Here is a 24,898-nt window from a genome sequence, read left to right on the forward strand (position 1 = left end):
ATATGTATTACATATATATTACACATATATATAACATATATATTACATGCCTTCTCTTTTTTAAAAAAAATGCTTTCTGAAATAAGACAATCTGGAAATTTCTCTGAAGTATATGATATTGCTATAACTGAGAAGGAAAGAAAGTTGCAGATAAAATGCAGTCTACATCAGACTTCAGGGATGAGAGCTGAAATAAACATTTGTTTGTTACATAACCAAGTTCTCACCTGAAGCCTTTAAATAAAATTTTAAAGATTTTAAATAAGGTGTTGTCACTTTCTAAACAGAAAATTCATTTTTATGGACTGAATTTAATTGTGTCTTCTAAAATGTGTATGCTGAAGTCCCAACCTCCATGTGACCGTATTTGGAGAAAGAGGTATTTGAAAGAAGTAATTAAAGCTAAATGAGGACATAAGTGTTGGGCCCTAATCCAATAGTTGCCTTGAAGATGAAGCACTGCCAGGGCGGGCACGCGGACAAAATACGTTGTTAGGTCACGCAAAGAAGGTGGACGTGTGCAAGCCAAGGAGCGGGAGCTCAGGAAATCCTGACCTGCCAACATCTTGCTCCTGATTTCCGGCCTCTAGAATTATTAGTTTTTTGTTGTTGTTGTTTGTTTTTTAAGCATCTCAGCCTATGGAGTTCTGCATCTTTATTACACTCCCTTATGCTGTTTGGGAGTGGCGACTAACGTATGCTGTTAACTGCAGTGGCAAAGGAACACTTAAAATCAGTGTCGGGGAGGAGCCCATGAGAGAATGGGAGGAACATTATGGGGCTTTGGTGGTGCTCCAGCTGTTAGGAGATGTGATCTGAGACCTCTGAATCACAACCAACATCACCTCCACAAAAACAATATAGTCGATTAAAAACAAAAAACAAAAACAAAAAAAAACAGAAAACCAACAAACGCCGTGTGGAGATGCAAAGACTGAACATCTATTATTTAAATTTTCATTGTAATGAAGAGCTTATTTATTAAATAAGATTCCTGGGTGGACTTTATAACCAAACAAAAAAAAAAAAAAAAGGAAATTCTGAAGCAAAGACAAGACCACTTTGTCATCTTGAGCAGAATATTACTTTGACATTTGTCTCCAGTAGCCCCCTGTCTATACTGTCCTTTCCCTCACCTCTGGGTCCTCTATGCTTACTAACATTAGTCGCCTGGTTTCTACATTAGGAGGGAAACTTATAGCCATCAGTGGGAATATCCACTGTCTCCAGGTGCCAAGTAGATACTTCTTTCCATCTTCTAACCTCTTCTGGTCTCTGTTTGCTCCTTTTACTCAAGAGAAGTCATTTCTTTCCAGGTTCAGATAGTGACCCGGGGCAGACATGCACCTGGAATCTCTCTATGCTCTAATTTTCCTCTGAACTTCTTCCCATTGTTTAACTTTTTGTTGTCTTAACTGATATCCCAATTCTCAAATAGTTTCCACAACTTCTTTCTGTGTCTTTCTCTCTTACTGCCTCTGTCCCTGCATGGTCAAGCTTTTTATTTATTTATTTATTTTTACATCATTCTTCATTTATGCATTTTTTTTTCATCTCAGTTGTAATCCCCATGGACTTCTCACCACCAATTCAATCATGTGCCATCACCATAGTCCCATGTACTCTTCCCACTCCAGTTTTGATCCCATTCCCTTTTTCAACCCTGCAAAATGTCTCCGGTTTATAGTTGCTCATTGCTTTTCATTTTTACTTTATTACAATTGCTGATCCTTTACATTCCTGTTACGAGTGAGACCATTCATTATTTTTCTTTTTGTTTCTGGCTTAGTTCACTAAGCATGATCCCTTTAAGCTCCATCCATGTTGCTGCAAAAGGCATAAGTTTCTCTTTTTTGAATGCTGAGTAATAATCCTCTGTGTATATGTACCATATCTTTTTAATTCAGTCATCTATTTTTGGGCAATTGGGTTTATTCTACATCTTACCTATTGTAAATACAGCAACAATAAACATGGGGGTGCAGAATCCATGTTTCTGTGTCTTTTGGGTAGATACTAGGAGTGGGATTGCTGGGTCATTTTTAGCAGTTTGCGAAAACTCCAATTTTCCATAGTAGTTGTACTCTTGGGCAGGTTAAAGTCACATTTACATCTGTAGCTCTGTCATGTACTATGACAGTTTCAATTCTATAGGAACTGCTTCTGGATTTACAACCCCCACCCCAGCACCAACCAATGCCTCTTCTGGCATCATCTGTGGGCAGAAGTCTTCTGCCACCATAATACACGAGCCAGCCCTGTTTCGAACTTCTTCCACATCTCCATCTTCAGCCCATGGAGCCCAACAATCTCTCATCCAAAATATTGCATGATTGGATTAATTCTATGTACTTACACTATCACAACTCTCAGGCTTTGTATAGCTACCATTGTCTTTGTGGAATCATTCCCCCCATGTCTGCTCTTATTGCAGACATTCAACCTGTTCTTGAGCCAGAAAGAGACTTGTGAAATGCAATTCTCATCATGTCACTCTCTGAGTCCCTCCAAAATCCTCCATTCTTTACATAGCCTACCTATAGTGATATAAAACCCCCTGATTTACCTTCAAAATGCTACACAAACAAGTCCCGATCTGTCCTTCCAATGCCTTTGGTCCCGGCAATTCAGGTCCCAGACACAAGGACTTTATTATACTTGCCCAGATTCATTACATTTTATTCACTTTAAGAGTAATAATAATTCCACATTAACTTTACTTTACATATGAAGCAAATTTTGCTAGATTTTGATTTATAAAAAAAATGAAGTAGCAACGTTGGCTGCATTCTCACAGAAGACCCCAAATAATCCTGATGGTGTGGCTTCCTCAGCAAGGAATGTGACCCACTTTTTGGCTTCATCTGGGTACCCCCTCCTAGGAGAAGGGTTTGTGGTAAGGTTGGAGGCTATAGTCTTCAGAACAGCTCAAAGCCTGAAGCCTGAAAAACTAAGTTTTAGAAATAACCACCTTTTAGTGGTACGAAATAGCAGGCATCCTTTCTGATAAAGGTACTGAAATTTCAGCAAAGTGGCACTACAGGGTTTCTTTCTGAACTTTAGTGTATTTTATTCAAAGCAGGCTATAGATATAGGGCTGGAATTTATTGCCACCAATCCTAATTTTAGCTCAGATGTATTCAATGTAGCTGAATAGGTACATTTCTCATTATTTTATTTCCCTCTCAAGCATTTTTGTTCACTTAGTGCTACTGATGTTATTTCTCTATTTCATAGAACACAAGCTGCAGAACCTGCCTATTACATTACCCATTATTTACCTTTCCTTGTCCTGGCTAAAATTTGGTCCCAGTAAGTGGGCAGGTAAAGGGCCCAAGGCAAGAATTAGTGAAGAGGAGAGACTGGGTGGACAAACAGCTCCCCTTTTGTCTTTGATAGCAGCACAGAAGAGGACCAGTGACAGTGGGTGGGCTGATGGAGGCTGAATTTGAATAACTCCCTTATCTCAGACTTTGTATTGAAGATAATCAAAGAGCTGAGAGCAGCTTCTCTCATTCCTCCTCCTACTGATCCCCTAACAACTGACAAGGGCGTAAACAGGCACCCTGCAACCTCATACCACGGAAGGGACTCTGGGGTGTATGGAAGTCCTACCAAACAATATACTTACATTGGAAGATATCATTATAAACATGATGATAAACCTCGTGTCTGTCAAGCACCACTGTGTGTTCTCTGTTCAGCCACTTTAGCATGCAATGGTCAAGATAGTCCCAGATAAATGAGGTCCAAAAGGCATTGACTGCTACACAGTCTAATAATGTGTGTCTGCTTTTCCATCTCCCAGTGGAGACTGAGGAGAAAGTGAGCTGGAAGCATCAATTCTGTTTTAGCAGTTGTATCAGAACTGAAGGACCCCATAGCTTTTCTGAAGGTCTCCTTTAGTGATGGGTCTAACACAGTTTGCCTTCCATGAGACGCCTCAGGTCCTCGCATGGTTATATATGACCTTGCTACCTCATGTCCAAGCACACAACTTTGAAGTCAGATTGCCTTGGGGATTTAATTTGAGCCCTGTGCCTTAATAGTTCGGTGATCCTCACGAACTATTCCCACACTGAACTTCATTTCCTATGTGTAAAAGGAGAAAAAAAAAATTACATGATATTTTGTGGAGAATAATTGAAAAGCAATTTACATATCGCCTACCAAAAATAAACTGAATTATATTGTTAAGTAAATTTAAAAAAAAATTCTAAACTTCAATATCCTCACCTTAAGGATAGCATTTATTTGGCACCAATGGTGTGCCAAGCACTACTCTAATTACTTGGGGAAAATAAGCTGGCTTTCTAACAAATGTTTCACTGGGCCATTCTAGCAGGGTGAGAGAAGTAATGATTAGTAGTGTTTGCCTCAAACCATGGTGTAAATACTTCCACCATTGCCAACTTTGAACTACCGACAAATAGATTATTATGTGTGTTGGGGGGTAGTAGCTCTTGGTGGCACAAGGGGTTAAGTCTCAGCAATATCAAGTGATCACTAGCCACTGCAGCATGTGTTAGTAACCAAGAAGTTAACACACATGTCACAAAAGACCTCTCCTCTCTCACCCACTGGTCCCTCTGCAGTGTATTTTAGTGGATCTGCTTGCTTTGCTCCCCACTCCGTCTCTAGTGAATCTTCTCACCCCCTGCCTCTGGCCTACACTCTAGTTCTTGTATGCAAAAATAAATAAGTCTTAAAAAAATATACAGATAATTTGGGAATAGAATCTCACAGTTGACTCTGGCTCCCATACAGCACTATTTAAAAGTAATATTTTTAAATTATTTCTGTTATCATTACTGCATTGTCTTGTTTTGGTTTTCTTAACATTTTGGGCTCCTGCCCACTTCACTTATAAATCAAGGGAAAACACTCATTTAAAAATAAAAACAAAACCACTAATGAAACAGAAAATAAACTCCTGCAAGATTGTAGGTGACTTATTCTCTTTACTCTGTTCTTGTTTAAAGCAAAGGGAAGCCCATCCTGAATGAGGGAAGGCCTGCCTTGGTATCTTTCTGGCAGGGACTTGGAGCCACAATTAAACTGTAAAGTAAGCTGTCCTAGATCAGGGGAAGGAAGGGAAGAACAAGAGAGAATAAGAAACTCCTGGAGTTGTTTTTTTTTTTTTTTCCCTGAGACTTTAGAGTTAACTTGCTAATGTGTGACACAATGCATGGAAAACCTCCCCTGGAATAATCTTTCTACACTATTCCTCATGTAAAGATGAGAAATAGCACAAGGTCAAGGATGGTAAAGTTTTATAACTCCTTGGACACAGCTCTATGACTATACTTAATACTTCCTGGACTTTCTTTTTTAAGATGAATCAATAAAACTAACAGAAAAAAAAAATGAGACCAAAGGGATTGTTGGTTAACCATCAGTGAAATTCTGGGATTACAAATACTACATAGGGCCTTCCCTGGTGTTGCAACAGGTTAACGTGCAGCACTACAAAGCTGCTTCAGCACAAGTTCTATCCCGGGCCAGGGAGAAGACCCACATGGCACAGCAGACCTCTCCTGTCTCACCCTCTACTCCCCTCAGCAGTGTAATTTATCAATCTACCTGTTCTGCTCTCCACTCTATTGCTGGTGAATCTTCTTATTGCCCCTGTACCCCTGGCCTGTACCACAGTTCTGTATGCATAAATAAATAAATCTTAAAATAAAACCAAAATTCTAAACTTCAATGTCCTTACCTTAAGGATAGCATTTATTTGGCACCAATAACATTTATTTGGTTCAATAGGATATGTGTATTTTACTTTTTCTTTGATTATGATATCTTACAACTTTGTAGAGATACAAATGCACACACACACACACACACACACACATAACACATCATTCTTCATTTTGTGCATTTTTTTTCATCTTGGTTGTAATCCCCATGGACTTTCCACCACCAATTCACCTGTGTTCCATCATCATAGCCCCATGCACTCTTCCCACTCCAGTTTGGATCCCATTACCCTTTCTACCTCCGTAAAATGTCTCTGGTTTATAGTTGTTCTTTAATACTTTATTACTGATCTCTGCTATGTGTGAAATCATCCAGTATTTTTCTTTTTGGTTCTGGCTTAGTTCACTAAGCATGATCCTTTTAAGTTCCATCCATGTTGCTGCAAAAGACATAAATTTCTCTTTTTTGATTGCTGAGTAATTTCCACTGTGTATATGTACCACATCTTTTTAATCCAGCCATCTATTTTTGAGCATTTGGGTTTATTCTAAGTCTTCTCTATTGTAAATAGAGTAGCAATAAACATGGGGGTGCAAATATCCATTTGAATCCATGTTTTATGTCTTTTGGTAGATACCTAGGAGTAGGATTGCTGGGTCATATGGAAGCTCCATTTTTAGCAGTTTGAGAAACCTCCAAACAGTTTTCCATAGTCATTGTACTAGTTTGCATTCCCACCAGCAGTGCAGGAGAGTTCCTTTCTCTCCACATCCTTGCCAACATTTGTTTTTGCTAGTGGTTTCAATAGGTGCCATTCTCACTGGTGTGAGATGGTATCTCATTATGGTTTTAATATGCATCACCCTTATTGCAAGTTGAACATTTTTTCATATACCCGTTGGCTGTCTGCATTTCTTCTTTGGAGAAGTGTCTTTTCAGCTCTTCTGCCCATTTTTTGATGGACTTTTTACTTTATTTAACTTAAACAAAAATGACAGTTGTGTAAATAATTATAACCAGAAGAATGTATATTGGGTCCCATGGAAAATAGTTGATTCTCATCCTGTGGATATAGCCTGACAGTGCCTATTGACATTCATTTATAAATTCTTGTCTACTATCATTTTTTTGAGTTATTTTTGAAGCACTGATAATATATTACTGGATTTTTCATAAATTGCATCAAATATTTTTGACTTGTGTTTGATTTTATAATATGAGGAGGTCATGATCACCCTCTTATAGTCTATCTTTTTTTAAAAAAAAGATTTATTTATTCGTACAGAACTGGGGTACAGGCCAGAGATGCGGAGGGTGAGGGGATTCTTGAGACAGAGTGGGGTGTATAACAGACAGATTGATGAAGTACACTGCTGAGGGGAGCAGCGGGTGGGCCAGGAGAGGTCTGCCTCTCCATGTGGATCTCCTCCAGGGCAGGCGGGGATTGAACTCATGAGGAAGTGGCTTAAGCTTCTTTGTGCTGCACTTTTAACCCGCTGTGCCACCAGGGAGGGCCTATAGTCTTATCTTTTAATACAGACTTCATCATCACCATCATCATCACTTCTCACTTATTCACTCATTCATTCAACAAATATTAGCGATAGAGCTCAGTGGTGGAACATTTGGCTGCGTTCAACTTATATTATTGAGTGATCTGTGAGTACCAGGTACTGTAGATCCCCTTGATTTCTACAGTAATTCAGCAGTGTAGAAATCAGAATTTGATATTTTCTCATAGTGTTTTGAGCATATTTGTGTCTCCTAAATAACCACATTGTTTAGATCTAAGCATGACCTCTGGCCATTCAACAGATGACTAGATAATGCTACTCTTTTTCATTTCCAGAAGCTATAAAGAGTTGAGAAATACACAAAATGTTTAATCATTATTTCACTTTTCCTAACCTAGCCAATTTTCTTAAGCAATGGGCTCATTTTTACAGCTGATCCTAACCCACAGGGAAATACCACCCTATGGGGAGGTCTTGTAAGCACATTGAGAGCATTGAATCTTTTTAAATAAAAGAGTCATACCAAGTCTCACTAGTCTACTTGGTCTCTTAAGAGTTCACATTTATATACAAGTTAAAAGAAAATGTGTATTACAGTAGGCCCAGTGACAATGCATTTAGTGTAGCTTTGATTCCACTGTCAACTTACGTTGCAAAAGTGAAGTCTTGGAGGAAAAGAGCAAAATCTAAATTAAGATAAAACCTGCCATAGTCAACCTCCCCATGGGTCTCTCACCCACATCTGTTTCAACCAGTCCAAGGCCAGGAAACAAGCACGGTTTCTTCACATGTTTCTCTCTGCTCTGTGTGGCTTCCTCAGGTCTCCTCTGGCTCTCCATCCTGCTTCCTTCTTTCCCTGATTCCTTCTCTTCTCTGCTCAGTACACCCTCCTTCTGGGTGAGCCAGAGAACATGGAACTTCCCCTTTTCCTGGAGACCACCCTGTTACAATATTAGCCTAAGTTGCTTTTGACACTCAAGTTCCTCAAAATGGGAATGCCAAGGATGCAGAGGCAGGGTACTGGCCTCAAAATAAGTCTTTCCACTCGTTAGACTACAGATTTACTTGAAGGGGCTCTTTGTGGTTTGCCATGTCTGGAAGAAATCAGCTGATCCATCAGCTCCCAGACTTAAGGAACTTGTAACCCAGCAAAGGCAGAAGGCCCTGGAGATAGTTGCTATAGCTTGAGAGATTTCAGGTAGGACACTGCCTTCAGACACTACCCTAAATATATCCTGAACTTCTAGGGATTGTAAATACTAACCCTGGTGTTTTGTTTTGTTTTTAATTCAAAGGAGGGCATACTCCGGCTGCACAGTAAGGAACACTGAAGAAAATAAATACTCATTAGAGGCGACTCACTGCAGTTAATGGCAGTGGGCAGAAGCTGGAGGGCAGTAGCTTTTAACAAGTTTCATTTGAAAGACTAACTCAGTATGGTTGTCACGACAGTTGTGTTTGTGGCTGGGGTTGTATTGCTAACATATGGGCAGCTGACAACCTTCTCTAATTCATGCAGACACTCTACAGAAGGAGTGACCAGGCTAAGTATTTGCAACCTTAACCTTACATTTCCCCCATTTCATAAAACACAGCATTTTAGAGCTATTGTGGTCAAAATGCTAGCAGAAATATTGAGCCCACCCTCCCTTTTCATCTCTGTTCACCCTTAAGAATTCATTAAAAACAAAAACAAATCTTCTGTAGACAGTCACTGGCTGATAAAAAGGGGTGGAGTTTTTTTCAAAAGGTCTTATTTGCGAATACCCTCTACCTACCATGTTAAAATCTCCATAAAAAGAAACTAAGTCCAGAGAACACTGACGGTGGCAACTTGGTATTTAGGGAAGCCAGCCTCCAACAGGACTTCACATCCCACCCTTGACTTGATGAGATCAGCTTTAGAAAATTGCCTTGTACTTCACAAACAAGACAAAAACCCGGTGGAAAAAAAGTTCAGACTTTCATATTTAGGCACCGATTTTGCTTTTAAGGAAGCAAAACTTTTTGAACTTTGCTGTGCTTTAAAACAGAACATTATGACACATGGAGACATACACCCAAACAGAATCAGTCAGCCAGCAGTGGAAACAGAGCAGGGAACACCCAGGAATGCACTTCTGGGAACTCCTGCTACACCCGTATGCAAATCATTTAGCACAGAGCAGGCTGAGTTGCCAGAGAAAATGATTCCATTTCTGGGGGGGTGGGGGGTGGGGGCTCTACCTTCACACCAAGGTAATTGACCACATGCTCTCCACCCAGACCACGGCCATGCCAGGGCAGTACTTAGTTAATCCTCCATAATTACAAAAGGAAAATAATTATGGAACATGGAGTATATGTTCTCAGTGAATCTCTGTGGGTTGATAATAATCATTGTTTTTATTTTCCTTTTTAAATAGTGTTGTGTAATTTGTAGAATGACAATACAAACCATAGGAACAAATGACTTTTCAAATAGTTCCCAAGTACTCCACCTACATTTCAAAGACCAAATAGCTGCTCCCAAAGAATTTGGTCAACCTAACCATTTTTCAAAATGAAACTTTAAAGGATTTCTCCTTCAGTGCAGACAGATGATGTCCCAAGCCAGCAAAGTGGCAAATAATGAGATTTCCTGAGAAATCTATCAGTGAGTGTTGTTTTTTAAATTAATCACAATAGAAAAATCATGTTAGCCAAAAGGGGGGAAATCAATTATATTATTTCCACATATGGTTTAAGGTATTTTTAAATATTTGACAATAAAAATAAAGCCTGAGTTATGGTAAATGAACATTTTATGTTTTACCAGTGTCATCTGTGTATGGCAATTTCCCTGCTTCCCTATGCTACCTTGTGATGATATTCAACAGAACATAAAACACAGGACACTAGACAGGAGGGGATCTAAATGCCAAGCTATTCTGAAACTTAAGATAGGAGAGCAAGTGGGATCCAAATTGACGTACTTGTTTAATTTTTTTTTTTATGCATACAAGAACTGGGGTATAGGCCAGAGATATGACGGTGTGTGACCAGGGAAGCCCCGACTTACATTTTTTAAAGTCTGTTTCATGGACAGCATCCCTGGGAAGCCCCAGTTCAGAATCGGGGGAATGAGGTCAAACACCTGTGCCCTGGCTCCCTGACGTAAGGGTTACCTATGGGCAGCATCCTTTCTGCTCAAGGTGTTCTCCCACCTCTTTTCTTTCTTGTTGATAATAGGTCTGCAATTTCTGTAAACATGTACTTACTTACTTTGCATGGATTCTTTAAACACTGTCTATGCGTTTTAAATATCATCCTAAAATTATCCTAACTTGACCCCATTTTCTGTAAAGACTTGGAGTCATGTATAACATTGATTGTTAGCCTGGTCACAGTGAACTCCCAGATAACCCATTGGTAAAAGTCTGTTTCAGTACAATAGGTTTCTTCTTTAATCTTCTGTAAACTATCACACTGTTCTCTGACAGGATAGTTAGACTTTACCAGATTAGCAAAGCAACCCACCGAAGAAGGGGGAACAACACAGTGAACAAATAATGCCTTTGTTCTCTCTCAACTTCTCCATACAGAAATAGTAAAGCATGGAATTCATTGGTCCCTGTGGGAAAACTTAAGATTTCTTTCTCCTTCATGTAACCTTCTTCTCAGCATGCCTCTATTTATAAGCCCCTCATTCTGCCTCAAGATAAATTTTAAACAGGTTGAAAGCATGACAATAGCAGGATTACTTTCCCAGGTATCAAGAGAAGTTCTGCTTCTCTTGAGACAAGACTCAGCATCTCTTTTCACTTAGTTTTCTCTCTGTGTCTTCTCCATTTTTCCTTTCTTCCCCCTGTGTGTGTATGTCTGTTTATGTATGTATGTGTGTGCGTGTGTGTTAGTAAAGAAGTACAAAGTCTGGCAGTCCTTTCCCACCACGAAACAAGACTGGACAGTCTTCATCTCCAGTCCTTGACTTGCTTCTCTTCCTCCAAGGAGTCTGGATACTTTCAGCATGTGAGTTCTACAACTCTCTCTTTTTCAAAGTATTTTTCTCTACTATGGCCAACGTCTGGTTTTCTAAACCTTTCCCCAGTCAAGAAACTTCTAAGCCATTTCTTTTCATCATGCACTTTCTCACTGCTCTCCTCTAGCTTTACCTCCAGACGGTTCTATTGCTTTTCTGTGCATTAGACTGGGAAGGTTGCAGAAAAGGTAGATCTTGGATATGGCTGTCGACAGATAGCTCTTGTGTGCTGTTTATGTTCAGACTTTATTCTCTGGGTAACTTACCACACAGGCTAGAATTAGTAGTGTTTTCTAGTAGCAGTGATTTTTGTTAACATAAACAGTAACTTTTTTTTTTTTTTTTTTTTTTTGCCATTTCTCTATACAGTTACCTGACTGGATGGGTTGCCTGAGCAAAAGGAGTGTTCAGAGGGTGAAGATTCTCTTGGCAAGTATCATTCAAAATTTTACTTGCAGTTTTTACCTTAATAAGAATGTGGTTCAGGATGATTTTCTTCAATGCTAATTAGCAGTGATTATTAGGGCCCTCCCTGGTGATGCACTGGTAAGGATGCAGCACTGCAAGTGAGCCTCAGCCTCTTAAATGCAAGTTCGATCCTCGCCGGGGAGGTGATCCACATGGCAATGGGACACCTCTCCTGTCTCGCCTGCTGTTCCCCTCAAAGGGTATTTCATCGATCTGCTTGTTCTGCTCCCACTCTGATTCTGGTGAATCCTCTCACCCTCTCACTGCCCATATACCCCTGGCCTATACCCCAGTTCTGTATGCATAAATGAATAAATCTTTAAAAAAGTAAAAAAAAAAAAAAAGAATCAAGCATTACAAGCATTAAATCGGTCAAGTAATTCCCACCAAAATTACCACTAGCATGTATAGTACATAAAGTAAATATAGTTTACTTTGAGAACAGTTTTCACAGGCTCTTGTTGAGAATATTGATGTGAAAACAAAGAACTAATACCTCAAGTGTTTGGAAAAGATTGCATAGACAATACGTGTGTAGGTAGTCTTAGGTAGACTTCAAATGGATAATCAAGGAACAAAAATAGATAATATGCAAAAATAATATGCAAAACTATTGGTGATGAACCAGTTTATGACTGAAAAACAACTATATGGGTAGCATGATTTTTTTTAAGATTTATTTATTTATGCTTACAGAACTAGGGTACAGGCGGGAGGGGTTGTGGGTAAGATGATTCACCAGAGACCGAGTGGGGAGCAGAACAGGCAGATCTACTAAAGCACACTGCTGAGGGGAGCAGTAGGCAGGTCAGGAGCTGCCACACCATGTGGGTCAGCTCCCTGGCTGGGAATTGAACAGGTGCTGCAGTGTATTCAGAGAGCTTCATAATGCGGTGCTTTAAACTGTTTGCCACCAGGGAGAGCCCAGCATGGATTTTTTTTTTCCAAGATTGACTTATTTATGCATACAGAACTGGGATGCAAGCCAAAGGTGAGAATATTCACCAGAGACAGAGTAGGGGATGAACAGTTATATAGAGGAAGCACACTGCTGAGGGGAGCAGCGGTTGGGTCAGGAGAGGTCTGCCACACTGTGTGGGTCACCTCCATGTCAGGAATCAAACATGCACTGTAGCAGCTGTGCTAGCTTGCAGTGCTGCATCTAACCCATTGTGCCATCAGGGAGGGCTCCAGCATGAATTTTTAAGAGAAAAGATATAAGACAAGTTTAAAAGACTCAGAAGAGTTGTATAAAATCTACAACTATTACAAAGAGAATAGAAAGATGCAACTTAGAACATGTAGGATACCTCTAGTTTATAACTGTCTGGTTTTGTTTTGTTTGCATTGTAATAATAATATATTCCCCCCCTTCGTGTCTTATTTGATTCTCCTAAATTCCTCCTGTAAGTGAAACCTCTCAATATTTTTTTTTCTTTTTCCTTCTGATTTATTTCACTGAGCACAATCCCTTCCAGTTCTATCCATGTTGCTGCAAATGGTATGTGTTTTTCTTTTTGATCACTGAGTAGTATTCAGTGATACGTGTGTGTGTGTGTAGTTTAATTTCTTCAGGCATTTATCAAAGCATGCCTTGTACCTCACATATATAATCATAATTTGGTGATCATAATAATACCTATCCATTATGATGGAGAAATCAGTAAATCCATTATGATGTATTAGAAAGTTTTAACTAAATGTTACACCATTACATTTGTATAGAGTTTATCATAGATCCAGTGTGTGTTGCAAATTTCAATTTTTTTTCTCTATTTTCACATGCATTTGCTATTTTCCTCAAATGAGGATATATTTACCCTAGTTTTATAAAATGAAAATAATATTTCTATCACATTTAACTACATATCTGCCTAAACAGACAGGATTTAAAAAACAGTAGATTAAGTATCCAAGCAATAAAAAGATTGGACTGATATTTTAAATCAGCTTGCAATGAAAAATACTAAGGCTTTATATTTCAAAACCTGTTGTAGTAGCAGAAATTTTTGAGATCTAACATAGATGCACAACTCTATACAAATACCTCAGAGAAAGATGAATGTGAACTACATTCATGAACTTAAGAACTCTCACAGTAAAATTCATTTTCAAGTCCTTCTCATCCTGTCTATATGCATTTTAGTTACTAAACTTGCCCATGATCTAACGAGTCGTGCTCATCTAGTGGTTCAGTAAGAAATGAGTCTTCTTTACACTTGGTTATAAATCTCCATGAGATGGAGCTTGGTACCTTTAACTTGATTTCTATATGTCAAAATCTGTTGAAAAGTCAAGGCTGCCAAAGTTTTGAACATACAAAAGTCCTTACATCATAGCAATGCAAAGTTTTTCACCATACATATTTTGCATCTTCTTATTCTTAGAAATTGTTGTTTTTTTCAACTATTGCTTCATATTTCTATAAAACTCCTTCATCCTGTCTTTCTCTTTTTGTTTTTAAAGATTTATGTAATTATTTATGCATACAAGAGCTGGGGTGTTGGCCAGAGGTGAAGGGGGAAAAGTTGTGAGAGGATTCACTAGACACAGAATGGGAAACAGGACAGCAGACCTACTAAAATACACTGCTGAAGGGAGCAACAGATGAAAAAGGAGACATGTGTTGTGCCATGTGGGTCAGCTCCCTGGCCTGGGATTGAACTCAGTCCATAGTGGCAATAGTGCTAAAACTTAATCCCTAGGTGAAAGGGAGACCCCTGCATCCTCTCTTTCTATGCATTGTCTTAGAGCATGGTTTGGTTTTAAATATCCACATAGCATATAACTGTTTTAAGTAAGCCATCACTCCATCACTGATTTTCCCTGCTAAGTATGGTCAGAGAAATACTGTTACTCTTAGGAATATCTAGGCTCCTAATTTGGACCTGCAAATTACTGGTTTTCTAAACTCAAAGAAATTTTAGAACATTTTATCAGGGTTTAAAGCAAAGTAAAAGATAGAAATGCAGATGTAGTCAACTCCTTTATATTGTGAGCCTTTTATAAGACTAACTTCAGCCAACAAAAAAGTCACTCTGATAACAGACATGCCCACAATACTTTCTAGTGAGCATCAACTTCAATTAGCATTAACTGAAACAGGTAGAGAGATATTCTGCAAAGAAGGAAGAGTTTAGCAAGTCAGTAAAAACCTTTTAAAAGAAAAGATGTTTGATGTTTACATCAAAACACCCTTATGATTCCAAAATATTCTCTTTTATAAAAATGTGGATAACCAACATTAATAGAGAATGGGTGAGCCCCCCTAAGTCCATCCCCTTTGGTACTACTTACAAATCAAAGGTGACCAAATTGTTCTATTTTATACACATACACATATCCATACATGAATAGATGTATTTCACACACACACACACACACACACACACACACACACATATTTAAGTAAGTGTTTAAATTCTATCAAACTAACAAGCAGTAACACTATATCTATTGCCCATGGGGTAACATATATTCTTTGATGCTTCCAGCAGCTTTTACCCATATTTTAAGAGACTACAGCATATCCAATAAATGTGTATTGCATGTAATGCATTTGTAGACACACACTACACACTATGAGAATTTACTATATATCTATTGCTGTCAAGCAAAATAAAGTAAGATAATATGATTTTATCCAGAAAGAAACACAAATGTATCAAATTTCTTTGTAGAAATGTAAACACTTAAAATAAGCTTGACTGAACTGTTTTCCATTTTCTCACATCTCTGAAAAGAACCCTATTGGAAAACAAATCTTAAGACTAAGATATAAGGTGGACCTGCTTTCTTGATATCTAACTAGCCTCTGAACAGGTAACACCATAGGGAGAAGGATCCTCTCTGCTCAGAACTCACTAGTGAAGTGTTGAAATTTCCCCATTTCAGCAGACTTATTTCTATAAAGGTCAAGAAACAGATCACTGGCTGTGAATGCAGACTGAGGAAGTGTTGGGCACTGAGGAACAAGCTAGAATGTGCAGACCCATCCTCACACTCAGATTACTTTGCCAAATATAGCTTACAAACATCTTAGTTCTGTCCTTACTTTTTCTATTCTTTTAACTTTCTATTTGACTTTTCAATATAAAACAAAGCAAACAGCAATGTTCTTGGATTTTCTGACACTATTTTTGACTGAATATCTATAAAGAAACCGTGAACACTTTTTCTCTGAAAGGTTTTCTCGAGTGCCCACTCCCCTACACACACACACACACACACACACACACACACACACACACACACATGCATGATCTGCTTTTCTGTACTTCCATATAAATTGCTATAATCAACACTAAGCTCAACTCCATCTCTGTTTTCCTGCTCAGTGTTCTCCTGAACCATCAACCATTTCTGGCTACTTTCCTAGTCTCTTTCATTTTGTCCAATGACTGGGCAGACATCCAAGATCTTTGCCATTTTAGTGGCCCAAAGAGTCTACCAGGTAGTGCTCAGACTAGAGAGATGACCTCACAAGGAATTAATTTTTCTTTCTGGGTCTAAATGTTGTGAGTTGGACACAGGATTGATGTTTTTGCTAAGTCAAGCCAATGGACTGGAGCAACTGAATGAGAGTTGAAGTCTCTGACAGCTTTCTGTAGCTCCAAAGAACCTGTTAGGAAAAAAAAAAAAAAAAGAAAGAAAGATTAAATTTGAGACATGAATTCTACTCTGCATGACTATGTTGAATATGCTGACAGGACAAGTAAAAACTTTAACACACCAAAGTCAATAAAGTCAAAGTTATGCTTTTCACAGCATTCATAACTCATGTGTTCGTAGCATTTTCCACTCCTGCAATAGGTGTTAAGTTTACCAGTCGAATGCAATGCAGTGTAGCCAAGGCAGCTACTGAGTCCCCTGACTTTTCTTGACATCAAACCAGACAGACCTATCTTTCTACTCACTATTTAAGCAGCACTGTTAAGTGACACCATACACAAAGGGATTCTGTAGTTCACATTACCTTGACTAGGAAGAAGTGCTAATTTACAATGTTAACCTCCCCTGGGTAATCCAGGAACTCAATGATTCTCTACCTCATTAGAACAAGGCTCAGAATTCCCCAACTCATATCCACGTGACTCCAAGTCCTCATATGCATGTGTGGATTGTGTTTTATTTCTCAGTGAACACATGGAGAAGTTGAAGTACAAGCAGCATGTATTGAAGTAGCTAAACTGATTTATTATACACCTTTGAAGTTTTATGGACTTTCCAGATATTATATCAGGCACCGAACTGAGTTTCACCTGAACTATCAAATATCAGTATTTGGAATTTATAGCTTGTAGCATTGTACTTTTAACTGCTTAGTAAAAAGTGTCATCATTTTTACCAATAGTAAGTTGGTAGGTGTTAAGATTTCAGTCAGCTCTGAAGCATCTTTTTAACACTTACACACTCACAACCTACATACTGAATTCTACCTGATTGCTGTAAAGAAATAACACTATGTCTTATTTTCACTTCTAGTGAAAATTGCCCCCTCCCCCCCCACACCCCTCCAATGAAGCAGCTACAGATTTATATACTAACTGCAAGTCGTTCCTCCCAAGCCCTGGCTTTATACCAGGCACATTTGACAGGTGGAATTGTATAAGACAGCGACAGTAATGATACCAATTCCTAGTGTGAGCAAATGAGGCAGGCTCACAGCCAGTACATATGGCATCTTTGACAACAGCACAAAAGACACCCTCCAACAGCCTAAATAAAACAAGTGCCCCACTGGATATTCCAATTTAAGATATTCTTTCCTAATGACTGTTTCTTCCACAGCCCAAGGCTGTGAGTACAGCTGGCAACCATTGCACTGATCCCCAAGGCCCAGGACGCTTGTGCAGGCATTACCTGAACATCCAAACACAGCAGGAATACACAATGCAAAAACAGTTCCAGTCAAGCTACATTAGTGTTAGGATACAGTTCAAAACCTGGGATTGGTCAAGTTAGTTACAAACCAGTTCTACAATATAACACTGTATCACCTGGAGAACATTATTTTATCTCACTAAGCTTCACCCTTCCCTCATGTACAAAACTGGCCTAATGCTAGTCTGATATTATGAGTTAATATGTGGAAAGTCCTTCACACACTGTCACTAAGCTTAATTATCTGTAGTCGGTTGGGGGCATTCCTGGTTCAGAAGACATAATACTGACTGAAGTTCTCTTTTTTGACCATTGCTTGCACAAACATTCCCCTTAAAAAATCATCTTGTTATTTTCAGTTTCTCAACCTTTACCTCATAGGAATATTGAAATAATCATAATTGAAAATACTTGCAAAATAATCTATACCAGTGTTATCTTTGAAAATAATTATGATATATATCTGAAATTTTATGTTGAGAATACCAGTAAGTAGTGTTAGAAACTGGATTTACTGAAAGAGGATAAACAATAGCCAAAGTGAAAAGATAATAGTAAAATTTCAAGAAAGAACAGCTTGATTTACTTAAGCAAGGTTAGCTGTTTATCACACCAAAAATAACAGTACTCAGGTAATTCGCTGCAGCTAGCAGACTGCCTTTCTTGCCCATTGCACTGAACTGGAGAGAAAAATCTCCCCCAAACAGTTAATAAATTATGACAATCAACCAGGTGTGTCCCACATGTAGCTTTCTGATGGTTTGCAGGGTTCCTTCATGGCTGCTGCAAAAAATTTGCAGCAACTCCAGAAAGATCTCAAGGGGTCATACATACAGCAAAGATGTTCTAGACACATGACCAAGGTCCTGGAACCTGCATTTGAGTGTAACAAATGGCCAGAAGGCCTCTAAATTTTCTGACACAAAATAAAGGAGGGGAGAGAGAAAGAGAGAGAGAGAGAGAAATAAATTGTCTCTACTTCCCTGTTATCGTTGCATTATCACTTAAGAAAAAAATGACTCATTTTGTTCATTAAACCTGCCTTGGTTCATTCCACAAACTTGAGATGCTGGTACATATTACAGGCATCTTCAATGAAATAACAAATATACAAAAACTTTTATATTTCATATTCCTTCTTCTTCACCATGAGAAAGGCAAGGATAGATTGAAATGGGAAGAGAGACTGGCATCAGAACCAAGACAGTGGCTGAAACAAGTCAATGCCTTGGGCAGTATCAGCACATTTAATAGAGCAACCTAGATACTTAGATCAGGTTTCCAACTAGGGATAAAGTACCAGTACCCTCTTTCCTGCCTTACCCAGTCCTGGGATGTCCAAAGTCCAGAAGAATGCAGCTAATTTACTAAAAAAATATACCAGTTAATTAATTAAATTTTATTTATTTATGCATAAAAATACCTGAGATACAGGCCAGAGGTGTGTGTGTGTTGGGGTGGTGGTGGTGAGAGGATTCATCAGAGACAGAGTGGGGCGCAGAACAGGTGGATCTACTGAAATACACTGCTGAGGGGAGCAACAGGCAAGACAAGAAAGGTCTGCTGCACCATGTGTGTCACCTTCCTGGACAGGGATTGAACTCTTGTGGCAGTGGCTGTGGATAGCTTCATAGTGCTGCACTTTAACCTCTTGTGCCACCATGGAGACCCCCATTTATTAATTTAAAATATCTTCAGATGATTACAGTTTTCTTGTTCTATAGAACTCACTAGAGTGAGTAAAAACAGTATATTACTTAAAAAAAAACTGTCATAAAGGTGGAGGCAAAGTTTTGTGTGAGTCCCAAAGTAAGAAATAATCCCCATGGTTTCTAGCAGGGATTTAAACAAAAAGTTATGTGACTATATATTAGTCTAGGTATGGAAGGCTGGTTCCACATTCAAAAATCAATTAATCTCTACATCAGTGGACATAGAAAATAATCAAATGACCATATCAATAGATGTACAGAAAACACTTCACAAGGTCTGACATTTATGATCAACATTTTAGCAAACTAAGGATAAAAGGCAATCTCCTTGAGTTGGCAAGGAATTCAATTAACATCACATTTAATTGTGAAAAAAATAGTTAGTTTGATCTTAAGATTTGAAACCAAGTAGGATGTACCTTACTTCTACTCCTTCAACTTCCTAAAATTAGACGACCCACCTAAACAACAAGATAACAGAAGTAAATAAAAATTTAAAAGAAATATAGTATTTGTTTGTTCAGAGAGCATTATTCACTATGTAGAAAAACAGCCCAAAATCTGATGAGGAAAAAAGAAATCCCCACAACCTACACTAGAGCAAGGCCAAATAAAGAAGGTTTATACACAAGAGGAAATTGTTTTTGGATATGACAGTAATGAACTATTGAAATTTGAAATTAAAGCATAATTACTTCTAAAACAATTAAAATATGTAGAATAAATCTAAATATATACATATAATATATATAGTTATGATCTACATGTAGAGAGCTAAGTCTAGTTAAAGAAATTAAAGGAGATCTAAATAAATTGACATAGTCTACATACATGCATGTAAGACTCAATATCATCATATCAAAATGTAACTTTTTTTTTCCATTTAGGGCTACCAATTCAATATAGTCCTAATTAAAATATCAGTATGCTACTCTTTAGAAAGAAAAAAAAAGAAACTTTAAATTTTATATAACAACGCAAAAAACTTCAAAAATAAGAAAAAATGCTGGAGAAAAACAAAATGAAGGCTGGTACTCCCTAGTTTCTAGACTTACTATAAAACTATAATAAATAAGGTAGTATATAGCATTGGTATCAGAAAAGACACAGATCAATTTGCAAAGGAGCAAAGCCAAAGGATTGTCTTTTCAACAAAAGGGTGCTGCAATAATTGGATATCCATATGCAAACATATTTTTATATACAAGCACATCTATAATATGTCTTTGTGCTGTCGACTGAGATAGCCCAAAATAAAGCAGCCTAGTAGCAACAAGCATGCCTCGTGCCCACATCTTGGCTTCTAGCACTATTTTTCATTTAAAAAAAAAACAGGGCTTCTTGAAGAAATAAATGAGGCTAGGACAAAGCAGGAAATACACAAGGGAAATCTGATGCAACTCAATATTGCCAGAAAGTAAGGACATGCTTAAAAAGGTAAACAAGCAAGTCCTCCCGCATAGTTCATGGTTTAATCCCGCATGGATTAAAGCACAGCACTATGACGTTACACAACCTAGTTTGATCCCCGGCCAGGGAGGTGACCCACATGGCGTGGCAGACCTCTCCTGACCTGTCCGCTGTTCCCCTCAGCAGTGGACTTTCTTGATGTACCTGATCTATTCCCCATTCTGTCTCTGGTGAATCCTCTCATCCAATACCCTCCTCCCCCAACCTCTGGTCTGTACCTCAGCTCTGTATGCATAAATAAATAAACCTTTAAAAAAAAAAAAAGAAAAGAAAAGAAAACAATCAACCAAGTAAAGCCCAGTGATGGGATAAGTCAAAGGGGTACAGGAGCCAAACAGCACAACAGTAGTGTCTCCAATACCACAGTCTGGAACAGTTTAACTTAGAAAATAAGTAAGTTAGCACCTAATCCAAAGAACAAAAGTAATATCCTTCAGTCTATATTAATAGAAATAAATTAATGTGAAAATTAGTAAGTAGAAAAGAAACAGAAGAAAGTCCAATCGGTTTTGGAATCCACGTCCCAATCTTAGAAATTGTGCATTCCAATGAGTGCAGTGTAGACCCGGGGCCTTTAAAGAGCAGGTTCACAGGGGAGAAACCCTGGCAAAATCTGCTTTGTGGATTGGCTGGGTTCGTTCTGCTTGGGGCGCGCAACAATGTCTGCCATGAAATGTGAGCACTTACACTGTTTGGAACATCAGAGATAGCTATGGGAGCCAAGCTTTCAAAGCTGCACAGGATTTCTTCTCACTCATCTAGTTTTCTCTGAACTTAGTAATTTTGCTACTTTAATGACACCATTTGATAAGTGCGCCATTCTATCTTCAACAGATACCTCTGACAACAAGGCTCGGAAGAAGGCAACAATAGGTGGAAGTGGCGTGAATATGGTGCATCTTGTACAACAGTGGAAAAACAGGGCCATCATACATGATGCCTTTTCGTTTCCCTAGGCATTTCAGAATCTAGACTTTTGGATATAAAATTTATTGCTCCTGAATCATGGAGTTATGCCATCTTGTCATATTTAACTAGATAGTTCATGATGTTAAATCGTTTGAAATAGACCAGTAAAGAAAGTGAGCTTCTGTTATGTATTTAAATGTGCTCGAGCCCTTTTCTTGCCTGAGATGGGCCATTTTACATTAAGCAACTGCACTTCTCAGTTTTCTTCACATATTTTTCTCATCCAAGCACATGCTATTTTCTATGTGCTTCATTAAAGCGCACCTTTTGAGAATGTAATGGAACTTGTGAAATTAACTCATATTTTTTTCGAGTCTCCAACCAAAAATGATTCAACAAATAGGCATGGGAGGGACATGTAGATTTGTTGCTCATTGCTAGGTCTTGATGTGATTGTTTTGCTGTTTCATAATCCTATAGGAAGATTTTCAGAAATGGGTGATCCTAAAGACACAGACCTAATTATGAACTCAAGCATGACATATTTTCAACTTTAAGGTTTAAGGTGTGTAGATTTTTTCTATATAAAGCCCTCTTTATATAAGTACATTTCACATTTATGTATTTTAGAATTTCAAACGTAATTGTAATGCAAAACATTTTGAACCATAGTCTTATTCAAAATCCATTTTGCCTTGGGGAACGGTGTGATAGCTTACTTATGATGGGATTGAAGATGTCTCTTTTCAAGGCAATTCTCTTCACACACTCATACATAATTCTCTCAGAAAAAAATGACTAAAAAGAGAAAACGAACCTATGTTTTTTATACTAGCTTGTACTTGCTCAAATAAAATGCAACCCTATTTCTAAGCCAGATAAAATTTTCAAGTGGGTGCTGAATTTTTTCAGATTTCTTTATTATGAAAGAGATTTTGAGAAACAGCACTGAAAGGGTCCGCCAGCCTAGGTGGGACTATATTAAAGTACATGCTCATGTTAACTCGATTTGCTTTCTGTTCTTTTTTTATTGTTATTTTTTTTCCCCTCTCATATTTTATGAACCAAATGGGCACCACAACACTAGCTCCATTGATTTGGAAGAAAAGGTGAAATACCAGGAGTGAAGGCACTTTGTCAACTGGAGTCGCCATTCACACACACTGGTACCTACAATGGGTCTACCCCAAATTTGTTATATCCCAGTGTCGCCAATGTTGAGCCACCAGGGTGCAAGGCTTTTTGGACTTTTTTTTTATGCTATTGAATTTAGTTTTTGACCAATAATAGCTTTAATTAATTAACCATATCATTTTCCCCACCATCATCCTCAGTGCCCCCCTGTATCTTTGTCTCCACACTCTCTCTTAGCTTCAGAGTCCTCAAGGTAATACTTGATGTTCACTAGATTTTGTAAGTGTTTTATTTTATACAGTTACCTGCTATATAAATACACATTAGTAATTTTTGCCATTCTGACTTGCTTTACTACACAAAATTAATTCAGACTCCTTCCATATTGCTGAAAACATCTACATTTTCTTATCATTGAATATTATTCCAAAGTGTGTATATACCACATCTTCTTGATTTCAGTTGTCTATTGATGGATATTAAAATAGCTTTCATATCCTGACTATTGTCCCTAATGTTGCTGTGAATGTTCGCAAACATATTCTTATGTGTTGATAGTTTCATATACTTTGGATGTATGCCCAAGGGTGGCATTACAGCATCACGCAGCATGTCAATTTTAAGATTTCTTTTTTTTTTAATTTTTTAAAAATTTATTTACTTATGCATACAGAACTGGGGTATAGGCCAGAGGTGCAGGAGCAGTGAGAGGATTCACCAGAGACAGAGTGGGGAGCAGAACAGACAGATCTATGAAGTACACTGCTGAGGGGAGCAGCGGGCGGGTCAGGAGAGGTCTGCCGTGCCATGTGGGTCACCTTCCAGGTGGGCTGGAATCGAACTCATGCTTATATAGCTTTGGCTTCTTAGTGTTGTGCTTTAATCCACTGCACCACCAGGAAGGGCCCAAATTTTAAGATTTTAAAGGTAATTCCAGATTGTTCTTCACAATGATTGTACCCATTTTTATTCTTAGTAACAGTATAATAGGATTTTCTTTTCCAGATCCTCTCCAGCACTTGATGGTAAATGTTTTCATATGTGCCATTCCCACCAGTATGAGTTTGTGTATAGCTGTCTCGAAGTGGTGTTTTAACCTGCATATCTTTTACTGGAGATTTTTTTTTTTCATTATCTCTTAGCTTTCTGCATTCTTTTTGGTAAACTTTTGTTCATCTGCTTCACACTTATTAATTGGGTTGTTTGGCTTTTTTATTGTTCAGTTGTGTGACTATTTAATATATCTTGGCTAATAATCATTTATTACTTAAAAATTCTGTCACTATTTTATCATACTTAAAAGTTGCCATTTTAATCATAATGCAATCTCTTTCACTGTGTAAAAGGCTTTTTAACTTGAAGTAATCCTAATTGCTTATTATTTTCCTTGTCTTAAGAGTTAAGCCACCAAAATATCTTTATTGTTGACATCATAGAATGTATCACAATGTTTTTTTCTATGTATTTTATTGCTGTAGGCCTTATTTTTTGTGAAGGTATATTTTTTAAGTTATTTATGCTTACAAGAACTTCAGTTGTAGGCCAGAGGCCTAGGGAATGAGAGAATTCACCAGACAGAGTGGGGAGCAGAAACAAGTGGACCTGTTGAAATACATTGCTGAGGGGAGCATCGAGTCAGATACGAGAGGTGGGCAGTGCCATGTTGGTCAGCTCCCTGGCCAGGAATAAAAGTCATTCAACAGTGGCTAAACATAACTTGATAGTGCTGAGATTTTAACCCCAGTGCCACCAGGGAGGCACTGCTGTCTGTCTTATATCTAAATCTTTAATCCATTGGAATTTATTTTTGTGTATGAAGTTAGAGTGTGATTCTATTTTTTGTTTTAATATATGTGATTTTCCTTTTACCCAGTGCTGTTTTGAAGAAACTGTTTTCCATTGAATGGTCATAGTTGCTTTATCACAGGCGACCTACTCACATGTGTAGATTTGTTTCTGGGCTTTCAATTCTATTACATCTACCCGTGTATTTATTTTTATGTCAATCCCATTAATCCATATTGCCTTTACTCCTGTTGCTTTATAGTAATGTAGAAATTGGATAATATTTTAACTCCATTCCCATTTTTTAAAAAAGATATATATAT

Source organism: Condylura cristata, unplaced genomic scaffold (genome assembly GCF_000260355.1).
Source record: "Condylura cristata isolate star-nosed mole 26May11 unplaced genomic scaffold, ConCri1.0 scaffold00010, whole genome shotgun sequence".
NCBI lineage: Eukaryota > Metazoa > Chordata > Mammalia > Eulipotyphla > Talpidae > Condylura > Condylura cristata.